Raw genomic sequence first — 7,956 nt, forward strand, 5'->3', positions numbered from 1 at the left:
GCTGCTCAGAAGTTATGCTGATTCTGACTCTTTGCCTTATGCTTAAACTCCCTGGAATCAAGCATCAAGCCTCTGGTTAGGATTCCAGTGTGGAGGCTGCTTGGGAGTCATACTAGCCTTACTTCCTGCTATGGCTTCTGTTCTGGCTGCTGAGGTTATGTTGCAGACTTCTTAGAAGAACCCAGGAGACAAAATATTGTTAAACTATACCTTATTCTGTCCTAAGCTATGTATCCTACTTCTCCAACAAGCCAGGGCCCAGATATGGTTGGCTTTGGACATCAGATATAAGAGCTAGCGTTTTCATCCCCTTAACTTATTTCTACCCAGATTTTCTACATGCTTCTAGGCAATCTTCTTGTGCAGTCCTGGACTATATGGAAGAGCTTGTAGCAAATCGTATTTGGTTTCATCAGTCTTCCTTCTTGTTCATTTTCAGGACTTTTCTGGAGTGGAAGAGCAGGTAGATTCTAGGACTTTTTTTTCATGGTGCCATCTTTACCAAAATTCCTTCTGTGAATTTTGTGTTGGCTATAATTAAAGCATTTTTTTACTAATTGAAATGCAATCATTAGTCAATAGTGTTTGTCATCTTTCTGCACCCTTTATTGCTCTTGAAAAGAATTCCATATTTTTGTTCTTTTCTAAATATACCTTCTTGTTGTGCATTCTATTTATATATAGTAAATAGCTTTCTTTTTGTTTTATCTCTTTCTTTCTTCATCACTATGTCTTGAGGTAAAATTCTCTCATTTGTTTTTTGATTTTATTGTTTCTGCCCTAATACCTTTAAATTTGTTTTCTAATTATGCTCTCCTTCAAACTTTTCTGCTTCTAAAACTATCTACTTCACTTTTAGTGTTTGGCCTTTCTTCTTCCTTAAAGAAATTTATGTAATCTTAATATGTGAATAGTCTGAGACAATTTTACTTAAACTTTCTGAACCTCTGTTTCTTCATTTATCAAACTGAACTCCACATTAGTAATATTCTGCTACTCTGTAATCTATATATTTTTTCTTAAAATAGGAATTATATCTCCTTTTTTAAACATTCATCTTATAATATTTTAAATTTCCTCATTTTCTAACAAATATACTCATCCTCCATATTTTTCTGCCAAATATCTCCTCACCAAGGTAATCCCTTCTATACATGCTTTTGTGCCCATCCCCTCATATTATCTCCAGAAGATTTTCCCCATCATATGTTCTCTCTAATCTTCAGACACTCTCTATATCTATTTGCTCTTTATCTGCTTTTCTTTGTCTATATATATGACCACATTTTTGTCACATTTAAAAGGAAAACCTTCACTAGACACTATCATACCATCTAGCTATCATTCTATATTTTTCCTCCATTTTTTAACCTTATCTCCAAACTAAACTACTTATAATCATCACTTCTACTTCCTCTTATCTCACTTTATAGTACCTTCTCAGCACTTCTGACCTCATTACTAAATTGAAAATTTTCTCTCCAATATTACCTATGAAGTGCTAAATCTGATGGCTGTCTCAATTTTCATCCTTCTTGATGTCTCTGACACAACTGGACACCACCTCTTTCTGGAGACTCTTCTCTAAGATTTTGTAATAATGTTCTCTTTTGGGTCTCCTTTCTATTTTACTTAAATAGTTTTTAACTAGAAAATATTGTTAACTATGATCCCATGCCATGGATCTATTCTTGTTCTATCTCTCTCTACTATTATCTTTGTTGTGTATTAATAAGATGCAAAATTTTTTCTTTACCTTTACTGTCTTCCCCTCCTACAGATATCACTTATAGAAATCTTCATAATGTTTGCCCATCCCTGTCTAGGATGCAGATGGATGACTTGGGCCCAGACTCAAATTGTATGAGGAAAGAAGTTTGGATTTCCTATGGAAATTTTATAGCTTTAATGATGCCAAACTTCCCATAAAGGCAAAGGCTTATTCTTTTAAAAACCAATATTTTACCTATATTACTATAGAGAACTGAGAAATGGAATATAATGGTCTCTGAATAATTTTTAAAAAGAGATATCACATGTAGGATAACAGAGATGATCACAATGGAGTTGAGCAGGCTGTGAAATATAACCAATGAGGATCTCCAAAAAATGATGAGCAAAAACTATTAACAAGAGATTGATTGTATGATGGGAAAACAAGATGAATTAATTGGTTGTAGGACACTGGTGAGAAAGGACAGATACTTAGTCAAAATGTTTCACTGTCTCCTTAGCAATGTTGGGAGGAAATAAAGCAAACCTCCAAGATATTGGGGTGGATCATTATCACAAGTTTAAAGGAGAAATGATAAACCTTTAAAAGAAACAGGTATGGACTTTTGTGATCTGCATCATTGGCAGGAACTTCTAAATTGAAGAGATCCTAAATCTACTTGTATGTTTGAAATAACCTCTAAGCCTGCTTATATGTGAGTGTGCACATAACATTATATCTGTGTGTATATATATATATATATATGTTATAGGTATGTATGTAAAAATTACATTTGAAATTCCCTTTTTTATCACATTTCCTACTGTATGAAGGGAAGTGGCATGTAGCAAAAGGATTTTCCCATTTGTATTTGTCTAGGTAGGCTTATATTCACAAATCTCTTCACCTTCCTAAGTCACCTCTATGATTATCAGTTTTCTAACCTTGATCTCATATATCTTTCTAACACAAAGTTGATTAAATAAATAGCTAACCCCTACATAGCTTGCTTCACGTTCTGACAGAGCTAGTACTTCCAGCCTAGTACCTTGATTTGCTACACATTTATTTCTTCAGTATTTTTCATAGTTATAAAATTATATCCAGCTCTTTTTCTAGAAACTGTATCTCTGGCTTTCTGTATTCATGTACTGCTTCTATTATGTCTTCCTGCTTCAAGTTATGCTTTATTCATTTTTATACGATTTTATTTAGTCTCTCGAGGTTTCTTTTGACCTCCCTCTTTCCTTTTTCCTTTTTTGTGTTCCTGAATTCTTGTCCTTGCCCTTTTTTTCTCCTTCTTTGGGGACTTCCATTCCATGAAGTGTATGCCTGTTATTTTCGTTTTCTTTGGTCTCTTGCTCCATTAATTTCTCAAATGTTCTTGCTGCCTCCCTCCATTCCTTTCCTCTTCTATGAAGCTCAGACAAAGCTGTCTCCTTAATAAGAGCTCCTCACTTTCTCCTCTCTCTGCTGTTTTCCTGATGTAGTCCTTCATTCTTAGCAACGTAATTTATTTTCTTTCTTTTACCTTCCCACTAAAATATGAATCTATCCTCTTTATTTTTTCCCTATCTTTCTGAAGACTGCTTTTGCTTCTTCCTTTCCTTACAGTGCTAGGAGAATTGTTTGCATTCATATGGACAGATATTAGTTCAAGATTTTTTTCCTCTTTCCTTCCAGGCCCCCAAAGTTGACCCCCGCCTATTTTCTCTTTAAGCTGTTGAACGTTTTGTCTAAGATGCCCTCTCTCATCATAAAGGTCACACACAATTCATCTTTTCATAGGAAACACTTCAGCATCCCTGTTCTCTACTCCACAGACACTTTTCATATTGTGTTTATGATTCTTGGGGCCACATTTGTAGCATGCCTACTGTCTCAATACCAGTTATAACCTTTCTTTATGTTTAAATGAAAAGCTCTTGGCAGGCATACCAACATTCAATTGCTAAAATTTTATTTCTTACTTGTAGTCCTAAGCCTGGACCCCAAGCCATTATATCAAAATATCTTTTTGACTGAGTCACAGCATTTCTTTTATACTTAATTCCTAAAGAAAATGAATTAAGACTGAAATTTTTGAGGGCTATACACATAAAGTTCTTCCATCATTTGTTGCCTTTACAACTTTTTGATCTTCCCATATGTAACGTTCTTTCCTCCCTCAAAAGGCTTAGACCACATGATCTAAATCTCTCCTTTGCCCCTATCATGTTCTATCTTGACTTTAACTTTTTGAGGGCATATACTGAACCTTCCTTCCCTTCTTACTCTCTCTTCAGCAGCATAGGTTTTTGAGAACAGGAATTAGAATGTTTTTCCTCTATGTTTTGCCACTACTTAGGAGAGCGCTTAGATAGGACAAACACATAAATATTTGCTGAATTGGTAAAAGTCTATGTTGAATCCAATTTGTATAATGGCATGAAGTTCACATCAAACTCCTTAACTCCAAGTATCTGTTAATGTGTCTTGAACTCAGCTCTTCATCTATAAAATGAGGATAAGAGATTTGTACTACCTGCATCATAGGATTGTCTGAAATGTGTTTTAATAAACCTTGAAGTGTAATGGAAATAGTTATTATCTACAGAAAATAATCACAAGAAACCTCTTGAATGGAGATCTCCTGACTTCCACTCCCCCTCTCAGAAGCTCCCTAGGTTTTCTTATTTTCACTTTGCCCTTTGTATGCCCCCATATGAAGTCCTAAAGGAAAATATGGTAAATGAACAACATCTACTATCTTATCTTTCCTCTTTTTGTTTGTTTCCTTTTGTTCCTTCTTCATTTCCCATCCTGAATCTTCAGGGGTTTCATCCAACCCATCCTATGTTCCCTCTTTTTTTTTTAGTGTTTTCATTTATAAATAAATGCTGAAATAGCAGGCCACAGGCTGAAACTAAGAGGTAAATCGTTTCCCTATCTACCCCACCACACATGCAAAAAAAAAAAAACAGTTTCAACATATCCAAATCAACCCATTTCCATGTCGAAGATTGCTCTATTGGTTTTAATTCATTTGCTGGTTGCTGCAAGGGTTTGGCTCACACAATGCCCTGGACCTGTTTGCTCCTTCTCTTCTTAACTTCTGCTAACTATATTGAGTGTACCTTAATATGAGCCTCTCATTCCTAGATAAAGATATTTTGATTTTCACAATAACCAAGTAGGAAGTAAGAAAGGTATTATTATGTCCATTTAATAGGTGAGGAAGAAGTAAACTACATAATTATCTGTGATTCCTCTAGGGTCCACACAGCCAATTTGGGGCAGCACTAAAACAAAGGTCTGCCCCATTTACAAAAGCATTTATAGTCCCTTTACCTGTCCTAACAAGCTTAATGCTCATAATGTTTTAGTCATTCACTTCCTCCAAAAGAAGTGTCATGGCAAACATCCAAATATCTCTCATTTGATTAGTATGAAAATATGTATACTTTATTTTTAGTATAAAGAGATGATTAATTTATTTAGTACTGTATAAAGATATGATTAATCAAAAGTATTGAGTAAATAAGCATCTTAAGTATTAGGAGAAAAACACTTGTTAGTTTGATAGAATTATGATTTTAAAAGTGGAAAAGGCTTCTACTTTATTAAGGAAGTTAGATCTTCCCCTTCTCTGAAGAAGTGTGAGGAATTCTAAGTAGGAACAACCTTTCAGGTATACAAATCAACAACTAGTCTGAGGCTTTTAAATTTAGAACATTGTCTGAAACACCGAGAAGCTAAATTACTAGCCCAAAGTCAGAGATTAGAATGTGTCAAAGGCAGAACTTGAACATAGATCATCCTGGCTCCAAGGTCCATCATTTATACCATAAAAATGAAAACAACTGAGAAACAGAGATGTTTGCTTGCCAATGGCACATTGATCATTCATTTCTACAAATATTTATATGTCTATTATATACAAGGTGTTGTGAATGACTCTGGGTATATAACAACAGAAATGAAATGACCCTTGCCCTCAAGTCTTGAATTCTCTCAAAAGTAAATAAGTATCTGAGTCTAGATGCAATATAAAGCTCTAACAAAATCCAATGTCTTTCTTTTTTTCTTTTAGTTTTTATTTAAAATTTTATTTAATTTTCAATCAATAAGAATTTATTTTCCCTCTCACCATTTGAGCAAAACAAAAAAGAAACAGGCAGCTACATAGCTCAGTGAATAGAGACCCTAGAGAAGAGAAGTCCTTGGTTCAAATCTTCCCACAGACAGTTGCCTAGCCCTTACCACTCTTCTGCCTTGGAACCAATTATTATTATTATTATTATTATTATTATTATCATCATCATCATCATCATCATCAAGGAAATAAAATTCCCACATTGATAATGTTCAGTTTATATCCATCTCCTGCCAGGAAAATGATGGAGTCTGGATGCATTTTTGGATATGATCAAAGAATTGGGCTCAGGCATACAAAGTGAAGTTTGGAAATACAGGCATTAGAAGCCAAAACTTTATCTGGAATATCAAGTTAACTAATGTCCTCTCCTACCCCACACCCCCACCAGCAAAGGAGTTAGACATTTTTTGATAGAGTAATAAATTAATCATATTAATGTGTTAGCTCTCTTTTTTTGTTTATATATACAATTTAGATTTACCTGTGCATATCAAATAATACTTATATAAAGGAGAATCAAGAGACATCTTATGAAAAAAGGAGAATATCTTAAAGGATGTTATTTTATATTAGGCTAATAGCTCCTGAATTTGAAAACTCTGTTGATAATATGCTATGTTGCAATTGTAAGGTGTTTGTGCTTCCAGTGTTATACATGTATGCCCAACTGGGTAGTCTAAATGCAATCCAGAGGAGGCATTAATATAGGTGTCTACAGATGTCTTGAATCTTGTCCACTCTTCTTCAAAGGAAATGTCAGTTCCTAACTTGAGGGGAGCAGAAGGACCATAAGACTGGCATCTATGCTCTCCAGTCTTTGAAAGAAAGGTACTACACTACAATCTTTTTCCTTTAAATAGAGCTGGCTTAGGACTAAATAGGTTCAGAATAAAGCCACTTCCTTGGTCATAATGCCTTAAAGAGGTGATGATTGCTCAAAGCTTATGTCTACAAAGTTGATTGTTTTCCAACAAATGTATTATACAAAAGGCAATCATAAATAAAGGGCAGTGAGGAAATTCATTTATCCAAGCAAATGGAAATCAAAAGACATATATATATATATATATATATGTATATATACATATATATATATATTTCATATATACTATGAAATGATGCAAAGTGAAGAGAGTAGAACCATAGGAACATTGCACAGAGTAAAAACAATAATGTATGATGACCTACTGTGTATACAATCAACAAATCAAGGATCCAGGATAACTCCAAGAAACTGATGACAAAAAAAAAAGATACCCACCAACATAGAAGAGAGTACAAATGCAAATGGAAACATGCCATTATTTACTTTATTTCCTCCATGAATTATTATCTAATGTAAGCAATGTGTTTTCTTTCTCATGATAATCAAGTAAATATATATTAGATGATAATATAGGTACAACCTATAGCATAGGGTGGGAGAAAGAGGAGAACATGGATTGCAAAATATAAGAAAATGAATATTGAGAAATTGTGTTGACATGTAATCTGGAAAAAGCTAAAATTTATAAAAATAAAATAAAAATTAATATTTAGCCAAAAGGGACTTCTGGAGGCAGTAACTCAAAGGAAAAAATATGTATGTATATATATATATATATATGTATATATATAAATACATACACACATACACACACATAAGAAAATGCACAAGGGTGAATGAGCTCTTTAGAAAAGTGCAAGACAACATCTCCAATCAACCAAGAGAGCCTTCAATCTCACCCACAGGAAATTCCTTGAAGTCTCTAGGGAAGCAAGATGGAACTCAGAGCCAGCTTCCTCTACATTTCTACATTGTCCAAAGTCTCTGTCTCTGTCTCTGGGCATTTGTGTGCACATAGTCAGTCATGAACAGAATTAGAAACCATAGTATATCTTCTCTTCAAGACTGAAAATTATCTCCTTTTCTCCAAAGCTCTTGAACACATTCCTCCTTTCATTTCCCACCAGTTGTACTCCTTGTGTTAGACTACACCATGACCCATTACCAGATACTTCTCTCTCTCTCCCTTTTAAGCTTGTTTATGGGTAATATATCTTCTCCAATTTGATTGTAAATTCATTAAGACAAGGGACTGTCTTTTGTTTTTTGTTTTTTTTT

This window comes from Gracilinanus agilis, chromosome 1 (genome assembly GCF_016433145.1).
Source record: "Gracilinanus agilis isolate LMUSP501 chromosome 1, AgileGrace, whole genome shotgun sequence".
NCBI classification, from domain to species: Eukaryota; Metazoa; Chordata; class Mammalia; order Didelphimorphia; family Didelphidae; genus Gracilinanus; species Gracilinanus agilis.